Source organism: Dasypus novemcinctus, chromosome 22 (assembly GCF_030445035.2).
Source record: "Dasypus novemcinctus isolate mDasNov1 chromosome 22, mDasNov1.1.hap2, whole genome shotgun sequence".
Classification (NCBI taxonomy): domain Eukaryota; kingdom Metazoa; phylum Chordata; class Mammalia; order Cingulata; family Dasypodidae; genus Dasypus; species Dasypus novemcinctus.
Window position 1 is genome coordinate 75,236,651 of NC_080694.1, and position 22,232 is coordinate 75,258,882.

The following is a 22,232-nucleotide window of genomic DNA, read 5'->3' on the forward strand; positions in this document are numbered from 1 at the left end:
GTGGTGTCCGCCTTCTCCTCTGGGCTCTGCGGCAGTCAGCTTCGGGTGGCTCAGCTGTGGGCTTCTCTCTCAGCGTCTGTGGTTCCTCTCTGAGCTCCTGTGTCTCTCCACACTCAGCCATTCAGAAGGATTCCAGCCAGAGGCTCAAGGCCCACCCTGGGCCATGCCCTACCAAAGCAATCCAATCCAAAGCCCCCACACCAAAGCAATGCAATCCAAAGCCCCCACCCACAGCAGGTTCACCCCCCCAGGAGTGGACTAGCCCGTAGGGCATGAAGACCTCCCACCACCACACTTAGGATGCACCTGGGAGTGGAATTGCTAGATCACTGGTTAATGAGATGTTCATCTTCAGTAGATGATTCCACCCATTTCCCAGAGAAGTTTCATCAGTTTACAGCAGCCCCAGCAGGACTGAGAAGTCCCCATTGCTTCATATTCTCATTGACACTTGGTATTTTCAGACTTTAGAATTTTAGCCATTTTTGCAGCATATTGTGGGCCACTGTTAATTTCATTTTCCTTGATTACAGATGAAGTACAGCACCTTTTTATATGTATATAGGCCATTTAATCTTCTCTTTTTTTCCCTTTTAAATGTTAGCTGCTATTTTTTTCTCCTCCCCCTCCCCTATTTTTGCTGTCTCTGTCCATTTGCTGTGTGATCTTCTGTGTCTATTTCTCTTTTTGTCTTCTCTTCTCGTTTTTCTCCTCTAAGATTCACTGGGATTTGATCCTGGGGGACTCTGATGTGGACAGAGGTTCCCTGTCAGTTGTGCCACCCTAGTTCCTGGTTTCTGCTGTGCTTCACCTGGACTCTCCCCTTTGTTTCTCTTTTGTTGTATCATCATCTTGCTGTATGACTCATTTGCATGGGCACTGGCTCAATGCACGGGCACTCACCTTGCTGGGTGGACGTTCAGTTCACCACGTGGGCACTGGCTTGCTGTGCAGGCATTGACTCACCACGTGGACATTCATGTGGCACTTGGCTCATGGCATGAGCACTTGGCTTGCCATGCAGGCACACTTTCTCATCTTCTTTTTCACCAGGAGGCCTCAGGGATCAAACTCCGGTCCTCCCACATGGTAGGCAGAGGCCATATCACTTGAGCCACACCTGCTTCCCTGATTTTCTGTTTTTGAAATGCCTATTCAGGTCTTCTGCCCATTCTTTTTTGTTAAATTGTCTGCCCTTAAATTTTTTCTTAAATTTAATAATTTGGAAGAGCTCTTTATACAGTCTGGATGTAAGTCTATCGTCATTTCTGTATGTGCTGGATATCTTCTCCCACTCCATGGCTTGTGCTGTCACTCTAAATGGTGTCTTCTGGTGAACAAATGCTCTGAATTTTAATGTGGTCCCATTTGTCAATATTTTTCTTTATGGTTGAAACTTTTAATTGATGTTCAGCAAGTCTCTATGACCTAAACTACCCTCCAACTACCTTAAAGTTTATCATCCACTCTCTAGCTCTCTGAGACAGCTTGGTTTACTTATTTCATATCAGAGAGGTCATGTACTATTTGTCCGTCAATGCCTGGGTTGCTTCACTCAACATAATGTTCTCAAGATTCATCCATGTTATCACGTGTTTGCACTGTATTGGTTCTTATAGCTGAGTAGTACTCCATTGTATGTATATACCACATTTTATTTATCCATTCATCTGTTGATGGGCATTTGGGTTGATTCCAACTTTTGGCAATAGTGAACAGTGCTGCTATGAACACTGGTGTAAATATATCAGTTTCTGTCCTTGTTTTCAGATCTTCTAGGTATATACCCAGCAGTGGAATTCTGGGTCATATGGCAAGTCTATAGCTAGTTTTTTGAGAAACTGCCAAACTATCTTCCAGAATGGCTGGATCCTTCTGTATTCCCACCAGTAGAGGATGAGTGTTCCCCTTTCTCCACATCCTCTCCAACAATTGTAGTCTTCTGATTTTTTGATAGCTGCCAATCTTACGGGAGTAAGATGGTATCTCATTGTTGTTTTGATTACATTTCCCTAATAGCTAGGGATTTTGAGCATTTTTTCATGTGTTTTTTACCATTTGTATATCGTCTTTGGAGAAGTGTCTGTTCAAATCTTTTTCCCTTTTTTAAGTGGGCTGTTTGTCTTTTTATTTTCAAGATATAGGAGTTCTTTATATATGCAAGATATAAGTCTCCTATCGGATATATGATTACCAAATATTTTCTCCCATTGTGTGGGCTCTCTTTTCACTTTCATGACAAACTCATTTGAGGTACAGAATGCTTTAATTTTGAGGAAGTCCCATTTATCTATTTGTTCTTTTGCTGCTCATGCTTTTGGTGTGATGTTCATGAAGCCATTTCCTATTACAAGGTCTTGTAGATGTTTCCCTACACTGCTTTCCAAGGTCTTTATGCTCTTGGCTCTTATATTTAGGTCTTTGATCCATCTTGAGTTGATTTTTGTATAAGGTGTGAGTTGGTAATCCTCTTTCATTCTTTTACATATGGATATCCAGTTCTCCAGGCACCATTTGTTGAATAGGCCACTCTCTCCCAGTTGAGAGGTTTGGTGGCTTTATCAAATATTATATGACTATATATATGAAGATCTATATCAGAACTCTCAGTTCAGTTCCATTGGTCTGTGTGTCTCTCATTGTGCCAATAGCATGCTGTTTTCACTATTGTAGCTTTGTAGTATGTTTTGAAGTCAGGTAGTGTGATTCCTCCAATTTCATTTTTCTTTTTCAATATGTCTTTGGCTATTCGGAGCCTCTTTCCTTTCCAAATAAATTTCATAGCTAGTTTTTCTAGTTCCTTAAAGAATGCTGTGTAGATTTTTATTGGGTTTGCATTGAATGTATAGATCAGTTTTGGTAGGGTAGACATCTTAATAATATTTAGTCTTATCCATGAACAGGGAATATCCTTCCATTTATTTAGGTCTTCTTTGATTTCCTTGAACAGTATTGTGTAGTTCTCTCTGTATAAGTTTTTTACATCTTTAGTTAAATTTATTCCTAGGTATTTGATTTTTTTATTTACTGTTGTAAATGGTATTTATTTCTTGATTTCCTCCCGAGCTTCCTCATTATTGGTGTACAGAAATGCTATTGATTTTTGTACACTGATCTTTTATCCTGCGATTGTACTGAACTCATTTGTGAGTCCTAGAAGCTTTCTTGCAGACTTCTTAGGGTTTTCTTTTTTTTTTTATTACATTCAGAAAATATGAGGTCCCCATATATCCCCCAACCTCCTCACCCCACTCCTCCCTCATAACAACAATCTCCTCCATAATCATGACACATTCATTGCATTTGGTGAATACATCTCTGAGCACCGCTGCACCTCATGGTCAATGGTCCAAATCATAGTCCACACTCTCCCATGTTCCATCCAGTGGGCCATGGGAGGACACACCACCCAGGACAACTCCTAGTACCGAAAATGCCTCCACATCTCATCTCTTCCTCCCATTCCCCACACCCAGCAGTGACCATGGCCACTTTCTCCACACCAATGCCACATTTTATTTGATTACTAATCACAAGAGTTCCTGAATAGAATATCAGGAAGTCCACGCTAATCCATATTCTATTCCTCCTTCCTGTGGACCTTGGATTGGTTGTGTCCACTCCACATCTATATCAAGACGGGGCTTAGATTCCACATGGATGCTGGATGCAATCCTCCTGCTTTCAGTTGTAGGCACTCTTGGCTCCATGGTGTGGTGGTTGACCTTCTTCAACTCCATTTTGGCTGAGTGGGGTAAGTCCAATAAACCAGAGTGTAGGAGCTGAAGTCTGTTGAGGCTCAGGGCCTGGCTATCATATGGTCAGTCCAGAGATTCAGATCCTCTGGATATGTATTAAACCCCAGCACCAACTAAAGTTCTGGTAAACATAACAGGAGAGGCTTGTGAAAAAAGATCACATCTGAGTCCAGCTCCATCACACAGAAACACAAACTCCAAAGAAGGGCCAACTGACATGGCAGTGAACTCCATCTGCCATGACCATAGAACCTGTGGATCTCTGTAGCCCTCAGAAGAACAAATACGCGGGATTGTATCTACTTTATCTGTCTCTGGGACTCTGCTGAGGTTTGCATAAGGGCAACACCTCTGATAACCTCCTGGCTCTTTTTGGAGACTCATAGCCATATAAACTCATTTGTCCTTTCCATTTCCCCCTTGATTCAGGTCAAAAAGCATTTTTAATTCCTGGTATTATATGTAGACTAAGATATTCTGCTGGTCCAAGTCGACCCTTGTATTCAAGGTCATTTTCTAGTTACATCATCAGCTGGTACTTGGTAGTAATCCATCAGTGCCAGGGAGGCTTATCCCCGGGAGTCATGTCCCACGCTGGGGGGAAGGAAACGCATTTACATGCTGCGTTTGGCTTGGAGTTTGGCCACATTTGAGTAACACGGAGTCTCTCAGGAGGTAACTCTTAGGCACTCTGCAGCTCTAGGCCTTGTTCTTATTTCAGGTGCACAGGCTCACAAGCATATTCATTAGTATCAAGGGCTCATTGTTGGACCTTCCTTCTTTTTTGGTCTTTGCCTTTGCACTTGGGGGATTGTTGCTGTTCCTTTAGGGACTGTAATAGAGCCCCCCTGGCTAGGAACTCAGCCCTCCCTCAGTTGTTTTTAATTGTATCCACTAAGAAAATATCCAAACATTTTTATGTATGGAGATATATGCCCTGGAAACTCCCTGCCAACCATGTGTCCCCTGTCAATAACATCCCACACCAGTATTCCTCCGCTGCCATCGTTGAACCTCTCTGTGACCCAAAACTTCCTGAAAAGTGAAGCCCAATATATTGCCAGGTTCCCTTATTAGTAAAATGTAATATAGCAGTGAGTTTAGAGGTTAGATATAGAATACATATTAACTTGGAAAAATTAAGGTAAAAATAAATGGGGCATCAAAAAATTTAAAAATGCAAAAGCTTTGTTTTTGATGTTTTGCCTTCCATCACTGCAATAAGTGTTGCCCAGTATGCAACTTGGTAAGGCTACAACTTCTGCTTTTCTTCAGTGTCTACGTCCTGTCTTTTTCTTTTCTTTTTTCTAATTATTAAGCTTATCTTCACAAGAGTTTTAGATCACAGTAATTCATATATACAATATATAGTACTCCCACATATCCAACATAAAATCTTTTCCCTTCCACAGCAATAACCTTTTTACATATTCATACTATATTTACTGAAAATGATGTACAGATATTGAGACAATCGCTTTCAAACAAGGTAACATTTGTGTTTCCTTGCGGTTTATATTTTAGACTATACAATTTTCTAAATTTTTAGTTATCTTATGTTTTACATTATGATTTACATTTAACCTATCAGCTCCTATATATTTTTGGTGTAATTTTACATATCTTATATCCATCCTTGCGTACTCTTGTGGAACACTTCTATTGCCCACACAATTACATTCGTTCCATCTATTCAACATCTCTTTCCCCCTCCCCTTAGGGCCCACAGTGACAGTCAATCTTGATTGCTTGAAGGGCCATGTTCAGAGATACTTGCAACAATATTGAGGGCTTGACATGCTCAACTGCCCTAATGCACTGGGAGCCACCATTTCTCTTGAGAGATACAGTTCCCTCTATTTGATGGCATCAGTCCTCCCCAGGATGTGTGTGTACCTTCACTCTAATTATATGGGTCTCTATCCAATGATATAACCCCCTATGGCAAAATGGGCATTCACATATTCCCTAGGAGCCTGTTCTGCGTCAGATTATCCCCTTTAAGCATCTTAAACAGGTAACTCTCCTTATTATGTTTTTGAAAAGGTTTTCTCAGCATTATATTCTCAACCAAATACCTGACAATCTCCTATGTTCATAGGTTGCCCCACCCTCCCCCCAATTTCTTGGGCAATATTACCCATCCTCCCATCCCTAGCCCCCCTCAAGCCCTCAAAGCCCCACCCAAAGGTAACCCTATGCCCCATTTTATCCATTTCTTGTACAAATACTTACCTCCAGCTTATCATAGATTCACCCATGTAAGTGTCAGCTTACATCCTTCCTCTACCCCCCAGTTTCCTGTAAGCCTATCATCCAGTCTCTAGCTCTCTGAGGCAGCTTGCTTTACTTATTTCATATCATTGAGGTCATGTAGTATTTGTCCTTCAATGCCTGGGTTGCTTCACTTAAAATACGGTTCTCAAGATTCATTCATTTTATCACGTGTTTGTAGTGTATTTGTTCTTAAAGCTGAATAGTATTCCATTGTATGTATATACCACATTTTATTTATCCATTCATCTGTTGATGGCCATTTGGGTTCATTCCAACTTTTGGTGATAGTGAACAATGCTGTTATGAACATTGGTGTGCATATATCAGTTTGTGTCCTTGTTTTCAGTTCTTCTGGGTATATGCCCAGCAGTGGAATTGCTGGGTCATATGGCAAATCTATGTTTAGTTTTTTGAGAAACTGCCAAACTGTCCTCCAGAATGGTTGGATCCTTCTGCATTCCCACCAGCAGTGGATGAGTGTTCCCATTCCTCCACGTCCTCTCCAGCATTTGTAGTCTTCTGTTTTTTTCATAGCTGCCAATCTTATGGGAGTAAGATGGTATCTCATTGTAGTTTTGATTTGCATTTCCCTGATAGGTAGAGATTTGGATCATTTTTTCATGTGCTTTTTAGCCATTTGTATTTCTTCTTTGGAGAAATGTCTGTTTAAATCTTTTTCCCATTTTTAAAATGGATTGTTTATCTTTTTATTTTCAAGATATAAGAGTTCTTTATAAATACAGGTTATAAGTCTCCTATCCAATATATAATTACCAAATATTTTCTCCCATTGTGTAGGCTCTCTTTTCACTTTCTTGACAAACTCCTTTGAGGTGCAGAAGGCTTTAATTTTGAGGAGGACCCATTTATCTATTTGTTCTTTTGCTGCTCGTGTTTTAGGTGTGCGTTCATGAAGCCATTTCCTATTACAAGGTCTTGTATATACTTCCCTACACTGCTTTCCAAAGTCTTTATGATCTTGGCTCTTATATTTAGGTCTTTGGTCCATCTTGAGTTGATTTTTGTATGAGGTGTGAGATGGTAATACTCTTTCACTCTTTTACATACGGATATCCAGTTCTCCAGGCACCATTTGTTGAATAGGCCATTCTCTCCCAGTTGAGAGAGTTTGGTGGCTTTATTGAATATTATACGGCTATGTATATGGGATCTATATCAGAACTCTCAATTCGGTTCCATTGGTCTGTGTGTCTCTCATTGTGCCAATAGCATGCTGTTTTCACTACTGTAGCTTTGTAGTATGTTTTGAAGTCAGGTACTGTGATTCCTCCAATTTCATTTTTATTTTTCAGTATGTCTTTGGCTATTCGGGGCCTCATTCCTTCCCAAATAAATTTCATATTTAGTTTTTCTAGTTTCTTAAAGAATGCTGCGTTGATTTTTATTGGGATTGCATTGAATGTGTAGATCAGTTTTGGTAGGGTAGACATCTTAATAATATTTAGTCTTCCTATCCATGAACAGGGAATATTCTTCCATTTATTTAGGTCTTCTTTGATTTCCTTGAAAAGCCTTGTGTAGTTCTCTCTGTATAAGTTTTTTACATCTTTAGTTAAATTTATTCCTAGGTATTTTATTTTTTTTATTGACTATTATAAATGGTATTTGTTTCTTGATTTCCTCCTGAGCTTGCTTGTTATTGGTGTACAGAAATGCTACTGATTTTTGCACATTGATCTTATAACCTGTGACTTTACTAAACTCATTTATGAGTTCTAGAAGCTTTGTTGTAGTCCTCTCAGGGTTTTCTATGTATAGGATCATGTCATCTGCAAAAAATGAAATTTTGACTTCTTCCTTTCCAATCTGAATACCTTTTATATCTGGTTCTTGCCTCAGTACTCGAGCAAGTACTTCTAAGACAATGCTAAATAGAAGGGGAGAGAGTGGGCATCCTTGTCTTGTTCTTGATCTTAGAGAGAAGGATTTTAGTATTTCACCATTGTAAACGGTGTTGGCTGTGGGTTTATCATATATACTCTTTATCATGTTCAAAAATTTCCTTGTATTCTGATCTTTTGGGGTGTTTTTATCAAGAAAGGGTGCTGTATTTTGTCAAATGCTTTTTCTGCATCTATATATATAATCGTGTAATTTTTTTCCTTCAATCTATTTATATGGTGTATTACATTGATTGATTTTCTTATGTTGAACCATCCTTGCATACCCGGAATGAATCCCACTTGGTCCTGGTGTATAATTCGTTTAATGTGGTGTTAAATACGGTTAGCAGGTATTTTGTTGAGAATGTTTGCATCTGGTTCATTAGAGAAATTGGTCTGTAGTTTTCCTTTCTTGTGGTGTCTTTGTTTGGCTTTGGTACTAGGGTAATGTTGGTATCATAGAACGAATTATGTAATGTCCCTTCTGTTTCGATTTTTTGGAAGAGTTTCAGCAGGATTGGTGTTAGTTCTTTCCCGAATGTTTTGTAGAATTCACCTGTGAAGCCGTCTGGCCTTCAGCCCTTTTTAGTTGGGAGGTTTTTAATGACTGATTCTATCTCTTTACTTCTGATTGGTTTGTTGAGATCGTCAATTTCTTCTTTCGTCAATATAGGCTACTTATGTGTTTCTAGGAATTTGTCCGTTTCCTCTGAATTGTCCTTTATGTTGGAATATAGTTTTTCAAAGTATCCTCTTATGATAGTCTTTATTTCTGTGGGATCAGTGGTGATATCTCCTTTCTCATTTCTTATTTTGTGTATTTGCATCTTCTCTCTTTTTTTTTTCCTTGTTAGTCTCACTAAGGGGTTGTCAATTTTATGATCTTCTCAAAGAACCAGCTCTTGGTCTTCTTTATCTTTTCAAGTGCTTTCTTATTTTCTATTTTATTTTCTTCTGCTCTTATCTTTGTTCTTTCTTTCTTTCTTCTTCCTTTGGGGTTACTTTGTTGTTTTTTTACTAATTCCTCCAAATGTGCAGTTAGTTCTTCAATTTTTGCTCTTCTTTTTTGATGTATGAATTTATGGCTATAAATTTCCCACTCAGTACTGCTTTTGCTGCATCCCATAAGTTTTGGTATGTTGTGTTATCATTTTCATTAATTTCAAGGTAGTTATTAATTTCTTTTGAGAGTTCCTCTTTGACCTACTGTTTTCTAAGAGTGTGCTGTTTAATTTCCATATCTTGGTGTGAAATCTGGGCCTCTGGCCCTTGCAGATTTCCAGCTTCACTCCACTGTGGACAGAGATATTATTTTTTATGATTTTGATCTTTCTGAATTCCTTAAGCCTTTCTTTGTGGCCTAGCATATGGTCTCTCTTGGAGAATGATCCATGTGCCCTTGAGAAAAATGTATATCCTGCTCAATTTGGGTGTAATGATCTGTATATGTCTATTAGATCCAGCTTCTCTAATATACTGTTGAAATATTTTGTTTTTTTATTGATTCTCTTTTGAGATGTTCTGTTCAAAATTGATACTGGTGTATTAAAATCTCCCACTATAATTGTGGAGGCACCTATCTTTCACTTAGTTTTTCCAGTGTTTGCCTCATGTATTTGAGGGTGCCCTTGTTAGGAGCATAAATATTTATGATTGTTTATTCTTGAAAAATTGTCCCTTTCACTAATATGTAGTATCCTTCTTTGTCTTTCACAGTTGTTCTGCATTTAAAGTCTATTTTTTCTGATATTAATATAGCTACTCCTGCCTTTTTTTGGTTATTGTTTGTTTGTAAGATTTTTTTCCAACCATTCACTTTCAACCTCCTTGAATCCCTGGTTCTAAGATGTGTGTCTCTTGTAGACAGCATATACATGGGTCATATTTCCTTATCCAATGTCCCAGTCTCAATCTTTTGATAGGTGAGTTCAGTGTTATTACTTTCAAGAAATTATTTATGGTAGTCATATTTTGATTGGACTTTTGTTTGTCATATTTTCTTTGTTTTCCTTCTCTTTTTGTCTTTTTTGTTGCTCTTACACTCTCCTCCAACTCTGTCTCTCCTGTTTTTTCCTTTCTTCCTGCTGAACTCCCTTTCGTATTTCTTGAAGGGCAGGGTTTTTGTTGGCATACTCTTTCAATTTCTGTTTATCTGTGAATATTTTGCACTCTCCATCATTTTTGAATGCTAGCTTAGTTGGGTAGAGTATTCTTGGTTGGAAATTTTTTTCTTTTAGTACCTTGACTATATCATACCACTGCCTTTTTGCCTCCATGGTTTCAGATGAGAAATTAGCACTTAATCTTATGGAGCCTCCCTTGTATGTGATGGTTTCCTTTTCTCTTGCTGCTTTTAGAATTTTCTCTTTGTCTTGAGCATTTGATAATTTGACAAGTATATGTCTTGGGGTTGGCCTGTTGGGATTTATGGTGTTTGGGGTGCGTTATTCTTCCTGGACATGTACATCCATCTCCCTCAGTAGATGTGGGAAGTTTTCAGCCATTATTTCCTCCAATACCCCTTTTGTCCCCTTTCCCTTCTCTTCTCCTTCTGGGATGCCTATAATACATATGTTTGTGCATTTTGCATTGTCATTCAGGTCCCTAAGTCCTAGCTGGGTTTTTTCTATCTTTTTAATGATCAGTTCTATTATCTGTTTGATTTCAGATGTACTGTCTTCCACGTCACTAATTCTCTCCTCTGCCTCTTCTAATCTGCTGCTATTTGCTGAGAGTGTATTTTTGATTTTTTGAACTGTGGTGTTCATCCCCATCATATCTGTTGTCTTTTTGCGTATGTCTGCAATTTCCTCTACAAGTGTTTTCTTCATATTGTTAATCTATTCCTTTACTTCATTAAGTTGGTCTCTAATACATGTTTTGAGATCTTTAATTACTTGTCCGATGTTCTGTTCCCCTTCCTGGTTTTTAGTTTGTTCGTTGGATTCAGCCATGTTTTCCCGATTATTGGTTTGGTCTGTAGTTTTTTGTTGCTGTCTGGTCATCATTTTATCTTGATGGGTTTAATCAGTTCCTTAGCTTCTTTGTCTAGTCTTGGGGATTAATTAGTTGTTTTTCTTGTGTAAGTCTTATGTCTTCTTTTTGTCACTTTGTTCTTCTTACTCTAATTTCTTGTTGCTCGCTAAGTTCACTTTGAAGGAAAATATTAGGGCCAGGGAAAGGAAAATGTGTAAGAAAAGATAATGTGTAAAGTTGTATTGGTAATAAATGTTAACATGTTAACAGAGCAACAATGTGAGCTCTGGGAGAATGGATATTAGACTCATGTAAGTTGTGTAGAGTTATAGCAGTAAGTAGAGTATCTATAATGAGATAGTCAACTGAATATGGGGAGGAATATAGTATGAATTAAAAAGCCAGTGTTTTCATGAGAGAGGGAAAGAAAAGAAAGACAATAATATCAAGAGTGGATAAAAGACAGAAAACAGAACAAAGGTATTAGAAATTAAAAGTTAGACAATTTGGGGGCCAAAGTAAGGGAGGTAGAATGTAAGAGAGACAGTAGATGATGGAGAATAGCAAGATGTGGGGGAGAGGGGATAGTGTAGGTGGCCAAAATCAATTCACACAGAAAAGAGGAAATGGAGGATGAGGGAACACAGCAAATGTGAAGCACTCACTGCAGCACCTATTATATAAATAAAATAAAGTAAGAATAAAAAGAGTAAAGAAAGAAAAGAGAAGAAAAAAAGGGGGTGGACAAAGAGAAGGGAGGGAGACAAGCAAGAAAAAGAAAAGAAGAAAAAAAACCCTAAATAAATGGAAAAGGACCTTGGGGGATAAAATAGGAGAAAAGACTAGGAGATAATGCAATATTAGCAACCAAGACAATAAAAAAAGAAAAAAGATAAAAACTAAAAAAAGAAAACACAAACACCGAGGGCTAGGATAATCAGGGACCTCAGGTGACCTCAGGCTGTAGTGGATTAAGGGATGGGAAGTCTGTGGTATTGTAGACTCAAGAGGTGTGAGACTCTGGAGTGTGGGCCACCAGGATTTAGGGGACACAGACCTGGGAGCCACGCATCTGGTTAACAGGGAGCCTGGGAGCACCGCAGCACGCCTTCAGGGATCCCTGCACCTGGGCACCTTCCCTACGGGGAGGGGTCACACCCGTAAACTCTGACCTCCATGTCAGAAACCCAAAATTCCACCTCTCACAAGAATCTCTTCTGTCACTGTCTCACCAGATCGACTTCCAGACACCTCCCGCCCTAGAAGTCCCTGAAACAGCCTGCTGGGCGTGCCGCTGCACTACAACCAGTTCAGAGACTGCCGCAGATGGGCGGCCAGCCCTAGGGGGAGGGGCTTCAGCCGGAAGCTCTGACCTCCGTGTCGGAAACTCAGAATTCCACCTCTCACAAGAATCTCCTCCGTCACTGTCTCACCAAATCGACTTCCAGACACATCCCACCCTGCAAACCCCTGAAACAGCGTGCTGCGGGTGCCACTGTACTATAAACAGTTCAGGGACTGCTGCAGATGGGCTGCCAGCCCTAGGGGGAGGGGCTCTAGCCAGGAGCTCTGGCCTCTCTGTGAGAAACCCAAAATTTCAACTGTGGCAAGAATCTCCTCTGTCACTGTCTCAACAAATTGACTACTAGACATCTCCCACCCTGCAAGCCCCCAAAGCAGCCCACTCAGGGCTTGGGAACTCCCCAGCGCAGCAAAGCCTCCAGGAATTGCCACTGCTGGGCCCCAGCCCCAAGGGGAAGGGTCCTGCGTGCAGCCCCACCTCCATGAAAGAGACCCAAAATTCTAGCTCTTACAAGAATCTCTTGTGTCACCATCCCACTAAATCAATGTGCAGCCACCTCGTGCCCTGCAAACACCTGAAACAGCCTGGTCCAGCAGGACTCCAGCCCTACTCAGCCACTTCTTTGCAGGAGAGATTATAAGGTGCACTCACTCAGATGCCATCTTGCCCTACCTCCCTCAGAGTTTTCTATGTATAGGATCATGACATCTGCAAATAATGAAATTTTGACTTCTTCCTTTCCAATTTGGATGTCTTCTGTGCCTGGTTCTTGCCTCAATGCTCGAGCAAGTATATTTAAGACTATGTTAAATAGGATGGGTGATAGTGGGCATCTTTGTCTTGTTCCTGATCTTAGAGGGAAAGATTTTAGGATTTCACTATTGTAAATGATGTTAGCTGCGGGTTTTTCATATATACTCTTTATCATTTTCAGAAAGTTTCCTTCTATTCCAATCTTTTGCAGTGTTTTTATCAAGAAAGTGTGCTGTATTTTGTCAAATGCTTTTTCTGCATCTATAGATATGATCATGTGATTTTTTTCCTTCAATCTGTTTATGTGGTGTATTACATTAATTGATTTTCCTTTGTTGAACCATCCTTGCATACCAGGAATGAATCCTACTTGGTCATGGTGTATAATTTGTTTAATGTGTTGCTGAATATGATTAGCAAGTATTTTGTTGATGATTTTCACATCAAGGATCATTAGAGAGATTGGTCTGTAATTTTCCTTTCTTGTGGTGTCTTTGTTTGGCTTTGGTACTAGAGTAATGTTAGCATCATAGAATGAGTTAGGCAATGTTCCTTCTGTTTCAATTTTTTGGAATATTTTCAGCAAAATTTGTGTTAGTTCTTTCCGGAATGTTTTGTAAAATTCACCTGTGAAGCCATCTGGCCCAGGGCTCTTTTTAGTTGGAAGGTTATTAATGACCAATTCTCTTTACTTGTGATTGGTTTGTTGAGATCGTCAACTTCTTTTGTCAATGTAGGCTACTTATGTGTTTCTAGTAATTTGTCCATTTCCTCTAAATTGTCATTTTTGTTGGAATATAGTTTTTCAATATATCCTCTTATGGTAGTCTTTATTTCTGTGAGATCATTGGTGATATCTCCTTTCTCATTTCTTATTTTGTGTATTTGCATGTTCTCTCTTTTTTTCTTTGTTAATCTAGCTAAGGGTTTGTCAATTTTATTGATTTTCTCAAAGAACCAGCTCTTTGTTTTGTTTATCTTTTCAAGTGCTTTCTTATTTTCTATTTCATTTAGTTCTGCTCTTATCTTTTTTCTTTCTTTCTTTCTTCTTCCTGTGGGGTTAACTTTGTTGTTTTTTAACTAATTCCTCCAAGTGTGCATTTAGTTCTTCATCTTTAGCTCATTCTTCTTTTTTGATGTATGAATTTATGGCTATAAATTTCCCTCTCAGTACTGCTTTTGCTGCATCCCATAAGTTTTGATATGTTGTGTTATCATTTTCATTAGTTTCAAGGTAGTTATTAATTTCTTTTGAGATTTCCTCTTTCACCCAAAGTTTTTCTAAGAGTGTGTTGTTTAACTTCCAAATCTTGGTGCCAAATCTGGGTTTCTGTCCCTTGTACATTTCCAGCTTCATACCACTGTGGTCAGAGAAATTATTTTGTATGATTTCTAGCTTTCTGCATTCATTGAGACTTTTTCTGTGGCCTAGCATGTGGTCTATCTTGGAGAATGATCCATGTGCAATTGAGAGGAATGTATATTCTGCTGTATTTGGGTGTAATGTTCTGTCTGTGTCTACTAGGTTCAGCTCCTCTAAAATATTGTTCAAAGTCTTTGTTTCTTTATTGATTCTCTTTAGAGATGTTCTGTCCAAAGTTGATAGTGGTGAATTAAAGTCCCCCAATATAATTGTAGAGGCATCTATTCCTTCACTTAGTTTTTCCAGTGTTTGCCTCACATATATGGAGGCACCCTTATTAGGAGCATAAATGTTTATGATTGTTCTTTCTTCTTGAAAGATTATCCCATTCACTAATATGTAGTGTCCATCTTTGTCTCTCACCATTGTTTCGCATGTAAAGTGTATTTTGTCTGCTATTAATATAACTACTCCTGCCCTTTTTTGGGTTATTGTTTGCTGGTAAGATTATTTTCCAGCCATTCACTTTCAACCTCCTTGAATCCCTGGGTCTAAGATGAGTTTCTTGCAGACAGTATACCTTTGGGTCACATTTCCTTATCCAATCTTCCAGTCTGAGTCTCTTGACAGGTGAATTTAATCCATTGACAATCATTGTTATTACTTTCAAGGAATTATTTATATTAGCCATATTTTCTTTGGATTTGTGTTTGTCATATTCTGTTTGTTTTTCTTTTTCTGTTTTTGTCTTTTTAGTTGCTCTTACAGTCTCCTCCAACTCTCTCTCTCTCTCTTTTTTTCTTTCTTCCTGCAGATCTCCCTTTAGTATTTCTGGAAGGGCATGAGTCTTTTTTTTTTTTTTTTTTTTAATGGTACATTAAAAAAAATGAGGTCCCATATATCCCCCATCCCTCTCACCCCACTCCTCCCCCCATAACAACAACCTCCTCAATCATCATGAGACATTCATTGCATTTGGTGAATACATGTCTGAGCACCACTGCACCTCATGGTCAATGGTCCACATCATAGCCCACACTCTCCCACAGTCCAGCCAGTGGACCATGGGAGGACATACAATGTCTGGTAACTGTCCCTGCAGCACCACCCGGGATGGCTCCATGTCCCAAAAATGCCCCACATCACATCTCTTCCTCCTATTCCCTACCTACATCAGCCACCATGGCCACTTTCTTCACACCACTGCCACATTTTCTTCGATTACTAATAGTTCATGAATAGAATATCAGTAAGTCCACTCTAACCCATACTCTAGTCCTCCATCCTATGGACCTTAGAATGGTTGTGTCCACTCCATATCTATATCAAGAGGGGGCTTAGATTCCACATGGATGCTGGATGCAATTCTCCTACTTTCAGTTGTAGGCACTCTTGGCTCCATGATGTGGTGGTTGACCTTCTTCACCTTCATGTTAGATGAGTGGGGTAAGTCCAATAAACCAGAGTGTAGGAATTGCAAGTCTGTTGAGGCTCATGGCCTGGCTATTACATGATCAGTCCAGAGATTCAGGTACCCTGGGTATACATTAAACCCCAGAACCAACTACAGTTCCGTTAAAAGTAATGGGAGAGACTTGTGGACAAAGATCACATCTAAAGCCAGCTCCTTCACACAGAAATACAAATTCCAAAGTAGGGCCAATTGAGATGGCACTGAAGTCCATCTGCCATGACCATAGAACCTGTGGATCTCTGTAGCCCTCAGAAGAACAAATACGTGGGATTGTATCTACTTTATCTGTCTCTGGGACTCTGCTGAGGTGTGCATAAGGGCAACACCTCTGATAACCTCCTGGCTCTTTTTGGAGACTCATAGCCATATAAACTCATTTGTCCTTTCCATTTCCCCCTTGATTCAGGTCAAAAAGCATTTTTAATTCCTGGTATTATATGTAGACTAAGATATTCTGCTGGTCCAAGTCGACCCTTGTATTCAAGGTCATTTTCTAGTTACATCATCAGCTGGTACTTGGTAGTAATCCACCCGTGCCAGGGAGGCTTATCCCCAGGAGTCATGTCCCATGCTGGGGGAAAGGCAGTGTATTTACCTGCTGAATGTGGCTTTGAGACTGGCCACATTTTAGTAACATGGAGGCTCTCAGGAGGTAACTCTTAGGCACCCTGCAGCTCTAGACCTTGTTTTTATTTCAGATGCACAGGCTCACAAGCATAGTCATTAGAATCAAGGGCTTATTGTTGGACCTTTCTTCATTTTTGGTCTTTGCCATTGCACTTGAGGGATTGTTGCTGTTCCTTTAGGGACTGTGATAGAGCTCCCCTGGCTTGGAACTCAGCACTCCCTCAGTTGCTGTTTTTAATTGTAACCACTATGAAAATATCCAAACATTTTTATGTACCCTGGATATATGCCCTGGAGAACTCCCTGCCAACCATGTGTCCCCTGTCAGTAACATCCCACACCAGTATTCCTCCCCTGCCATTGTTAAACCTCTCTGTGATCCAAAACTTCTTCAAAAGTGAAGCCCAATATATTGCCAGGTTACATTAATAGTAAAATGGAATATAGCGATGAGTTTAAAGGTTAGATATAGAATACATATTAATTTTGAAAAATTAAAGTAAAAATAAATTGGGGTATCAAAAAATTTTAAAATGCAAAAGCTTTGTTTTTGATATTTTGCCTTCTATTACTGCAATAAATGTTGCCCTGTATGCAAATTGGCAGGGCAACTACTTCCGTCTTTTCCTCAGTCTACATCCTATGTTTTTCTTTATTTTTCTAATTATTAAACTTATCTTCACAAAAGTTTTAGATCACAGTAATTCATATATACAATATACAGTACTCCCACATATCCAACATAAAACCTTTTTCTTCCCTTCCACAGCAATAATGTTTTTACACATTCATACTATATTTACTGAAAGTGATGTACAGATATTGAGCCAATAACTTTCAAACAAGGTAACATTTGTGTTTATATTGTGGTTTATATTTTAGACTATACAATTTTCTAAATTTTTAGTTATCTCATGTTTTACAGTGTGATTTACCTTTTAGTCTATCAGCCCCTATATATTTTGGTGTAATTTTACATGTCTTAAAATCCATTCTTGTGTACTCTTGTGGAACACTTTTATTGCTCACACAGTTACATATATTCAATACTTCTTTCCCCCTCCCAAGGGCCCACAGTGACAGTCAATCTTCATTTCTTGAGGAGCCATGTTCAAAGATACTTGCAACAGTGTTGAGGGCTTCACATGGTCAACTGCCCTAATGCACTGGGAGCCACCATTTCTCTTGAGAGATACAGTTCCCTCTATTTGATGACATCAATCCTCCCCAGGATGTGGGTATACCTTCACTCTAATTATATGGGTCTCTATCCAATGATATAACCCACTATGACAAAACGGGCATCCACATATTCCCTAGGAGCCTGTCCTGCATCAGATTATCCCCTTTAAGCATCTTAAACAGGTAACTTTCCTTATTATATTTTTGAAAAGGTTTTCTCAGCATTATATTCTCAACCAAATACCTGACAATCTCCTATGTTTGTAGGTTACCCTGCCCTCCCCCCCAGTTTCTTGGGCAATATTACCCATCCTCCCATCCCTAGCCCCCCTCAAGCCTGCAAAGCCCCACCCAACACCCAAAGATAACCCTATGCTCCATTTTATCCCTTCCTTGTACAAATACTTACCTCCAGCTTATCATAGGTTTCACCCATGTAGGTGTCAGCTTATATCCTTCCTCTACCCCCCAATTTCCTATAAGCCTATCATCCAGTCTCTAGCTCTCTGAGGCAGCTTGATTTACTTATTTCATATCATTGAGGTCATGTAGTATTTGTCCTCCAGTGCCTAGGTTGCTTCACTCAACATAAGGTTCTCAAGATTCATTCATGTTATCACGTGTGTTTGTAGTGTATTCGTTCTTAAAGTTGAGTAGTATTCCATTGTATGTATATGCCACATTTTATGTATCCATTCATCTGTTGATGGGAATTTGAGTTGATTCCAACTTTTGGCAATAGTGAGCAATGCTGCTATGAACATTGGTGTGCATAGATCAGTTTGTGTCCTTGTTTTCAGTTCTACTGGGTATATACCCAGCAGTGGAATTGCTGCATCATATGGCAAATCTCTGTTTAGTTTTTTGAGAAACTGCCAAACTATCCTCCAAAATGGCTGGATCTTTCTACATTCTCACCAGCAGTGGATGAGTGTTCCCATTCCTCCACATCCTTTCCAGCATTTGTAGTCTTTTTTTTTTCATAGCTGCCAATCTTATGGGAGTAGGATAGTATCTCATTGTAGTTTTGATTTGCATTTCCCTGATAGCTAGAGATTTGGAGTATTTTTTTCATGTGCTTTTTAAGGGCAGGATTCTTGTTGGCATACTGTCTTAATTTCTGTTTATCTGTTATTATTTTGAAACCTCCATCATTTTTGAATGCTGGCTTTGCTGGATAGAGTATTCTCAGTTAGAAATTTTTTTCTTTTAGTACTTTGACTATATCATACCACTGCCTTCTTGCCTCCATGGTTTCAGATGAGAAATCAGCACTTAATCTTATGGAACCTCCATTGTATGTGATGGTTCTCTTTTCTCTTGCTGCCTTTAGTATTTTCTCTTTGTCTTGAGCATTGGATAACTTGACAAGTATATGTCTTGGGGTAGGCCTGTTGTGATTTATGCTGTTTGGGGTGCATTGTGCTTCCTGGGCGTGTACATCCATCTCCCTCAATGTTTGGGAAGTTTTCAGCCACTATTTCCTCCAACATCCCTTCTGTCCCCTTACCTTTCACTTCTCCTTCTGGGATGCCTATAATACATATGTTTGCATGTTTTGCATTGTCATTCAGGTCCTTAAGTCCCTGCTGGATTTTTTCTGTCTTTTTATCAACCAGTTCAACTATCTGTTTGATTTCAGATGTACTGTCTTCCACATCACTTAATCGCTGCTTTGCCTCTTTGAGTCATCTGTCATTTGCTGAGTGTATTTTTGATTTCTTGAATTGTGCTATTCATCACCATCATATCCGTTATATTTTTGTATATGACTGCAGTTTCTTCTGTATTCTCTCCAATTGTTTTCTTCGTATTCTTAATCTCTTCCTTCTCCTCATCAAATTGGTCCCTAATATATGTTTTGAGATCTTTAATTACTTGTTCAATATTCTAATCCTCTTCCTGGTTTTTAGTTTGTTCATTGGATTGGGGCATGTTTTCCTGGTTTGTTTTGTAGTTTTTGTTGCTGTCTGGTCATCATTTTATCTTGATGGATTATTCAGTTGCTTAGCTTCTTTGTCTAGTTTGGAGTTTAATTAGTTGTTGTTTTTGTATGTGTGTTAAGTCTTCTCTTTGTCACTTTGTTCTTCTTATTCTATTTCCTTGTTGTTGGCTAAGTTCACTTGAAGGAAAATATTAGGGCCCAAGGAAGCAAAATGAGTAAGAAAAGAAAATGAATTATAGTAGTATTGATAGTAAATATTAACAGAGGAACCATGTGAGATATAGGAGAATGGATATGAGACTCATGTAAGGTATGTAGAGTTATACCAGTAAGAAATGTAGAGTATGTAAAAATCTGAATATGGGGAGGAATGCAGTGCGAATTAAAAGGCCTGTGTGTTCAGGAGAGAGGGAGAGAGAAAAGAGAGGACAATAATATAAAGAGTGAATATAAGGCAGAAAAGAGAACAAAGGTATTAGTAATAAAAAGTCAAAAAACGGGGGCAAACAAAGAGAAGTGTAATGTAAGAGAAACAATCAATGATGGAGGAGAGAAAGATGTAGAGGAAAGGGAATAGTGTTGGTGGCCAAAATCAGTATACACAGAAAAGAATAAATGGAGGATGAGGAAATAGAGCAAATGTGAAGCTCTCCCTGCAGCACCTAATATAAGAAGAATAAGAAAGCAGAGAAAGAAAGAAAGAGAAAAAAAGGGACAAAATGGAGTAGGGAAGTAAGCAGGAAAAAGAAAAAAGAGAAAGAAAGAAAAACAAAAGAAAAAAGGGCCTTGGGGGATAAAGAGGAAGGAAAAACAGGGAAAAACCAACCAAATACTAGGGAAAGTTTCAAGCTAGGAATCCTGTTTGTAGGTAAATAAAACACTTAGTGATCTGATGTTCCCCTTTTCTCCCTTCCTCACTTCCCTCTCTCCCAGGCAGCAGGAAAACTGCCTGAGAGGTCAGGTAGTAGATTCAAGTGGGTGCTTGTTGAGTCAGCTCCACACAGAAAACAAGGACTCTTAATTTCCAGAGAGAGAACACCCACACCTCACCAGAACCCCCAAGTATGCTATTGCAGGCTTGGAAAGCAGCTCCTATAGTCCCTCTCCTTTAGGTGTCCTATGAGTGTGCTTGTTTATTTTCTGACTCCACTTTCTCCCAGGCCAAGTTTCCTATCCCAGGGTATTTAGGTGAATCGGGCTTTCTCAGCAGATTCACCACTCCTCTCTTCCCAGACTCTCCCCAAGCCAGCCAGTATGCTCCTCCAAGCAGAAGAAAAGAAGAAAAGAAAGAAAAAAAAGGGGGGGGGGGAACACCAGAAAATTGAACCCACACTAGCCAAGCCCCCCTAGTGCACCCCCCACTGAATCTCTCCCATTCATGGAGTCAGTCCAAAACCAGAGGCCTAAGGCAATCCTGGAACTCCAGGAGTGCTGTGTCAGAGTCGCAGACCTGAAAGGTATCAGGAATGAAAGACAGAGATTGGGATCAGGGGATCTGAGAGCACTGAAGCCTCAAGCTCATCAGACAAGTTTATTAATATCAGGGGCTTCTTTATATACCCCAAGCAATTGTGAGAACCAGCAACTATTCTAGCTAACTATTCCCATTATCTCATTCTTGAAAACAGTGCACAGTGGATAAGATAGTAACTAAAGCTCAAGATGTTCTATTATGTTATTGAAACAAATATACTCATTAATCTTGTTGCCCAGGTTACTTATACTATCAAGTCTGGGTTCTGCTGGAATGTTATGTTTCCCTGAGCGATTAGCCACCTGCACATATATGTCTAGGGTCAGCATGACCCAGTGGTCAGAAAGTAACTTGCTACTATGGAAACAGCATGCCTTTGTTTCCCACATTTCCCCCTTTTTGTTTTAGTCAGGGTGGCTGTGCCTGTCTTAGGTTGCCCTCCTCTGAGAGTCTTACCCATCATTGACTACCAGCCAAGCACTCCGACCATGGGGGAATATATCAGGTTTTTTGCAAGTACCAAATTATTAGCTTGTCCCATCGCATCAACATGGTGCAGTTTTCAGCATACCTCTCGTCCCAGGCAAGGAACAACAATGAGCAATAAGATTAACACACAAAGTCCTATTCCTAATGCTGACAAAAAATGTTGAGATTTCCACCAATCTACTGGATTAAACTCATTGAAGTGAGAAATCAAATCATTAAAGATATCCTTATCTTCAGGTACATAAATCTGATTATGAGACATTTCTAATATCTTTTTCTGCAATTCTTCTATTTCTAATGACATATTACCTTTATGACCTATCAAATGATTTTTAACCTTTTCCCAATCAAACATAGAATTATTATAAGCAAGTGGAGTAATACAGAAGTTACTTTCATTCCAATCACATTTCAATCCCCTAAGTAGATTTAAGTTATATACTTGATCTCCAAGATGTAAAACTGCTGATTTTAAATCATTAACTCTACTGTTTAATTCTCCATCAATATGTTCTTGACTATGCCATAAGTCACTAGCATTCTTATGCCAATCATGCATGTATTGTTGAGTCTGCACTATCTCATGCAAGGCCACTGTAGCTGTAGTAGCAGCTGCAATGACACCAATCAGTCCTAATATGCCAGCTATTATCAGTCCCACAAATCACTTTGACCATTTCAGGATTTCTTGAGCCATATGGAACAGT

The 22,232-nt window shown here is 39.3% G+C and overlaps 1 protein-coding gene and 1 long non-coding RNA gene across 6 annotated transcripts in view; both read left to right on the forward strand.

Annotated features, from left to right (window-relative positions):
- The window catches only part of LOC131275384 (uncharacterized), a 43,470-nt gene extending 23,082 nt beyond the window's left edge, over window positions 1-20,388 (forward strand). For all 5 annotated transcript variants that reach the window (XR_009182846.2, XR_009182843.2, XR_011647110.1 and 2 more), the window contains one exon: window positions 12,151-20,388. This is a non-coding gene — a long non-coding RNA (uncharacterized lncRNA). The remainder of the gene's footprint in view (window positions 1-12,150) is intronic.
- Window positions 1-22,232, forward strand: part of LOC101442557 (saoe class I histocompatibility antigen, A alpha chain-like) — a 1,048,500-nt gene that overhangs the window by 901,406 nt on the left and 124,862 nt on the right. The window lies entirely within an intron of this gene.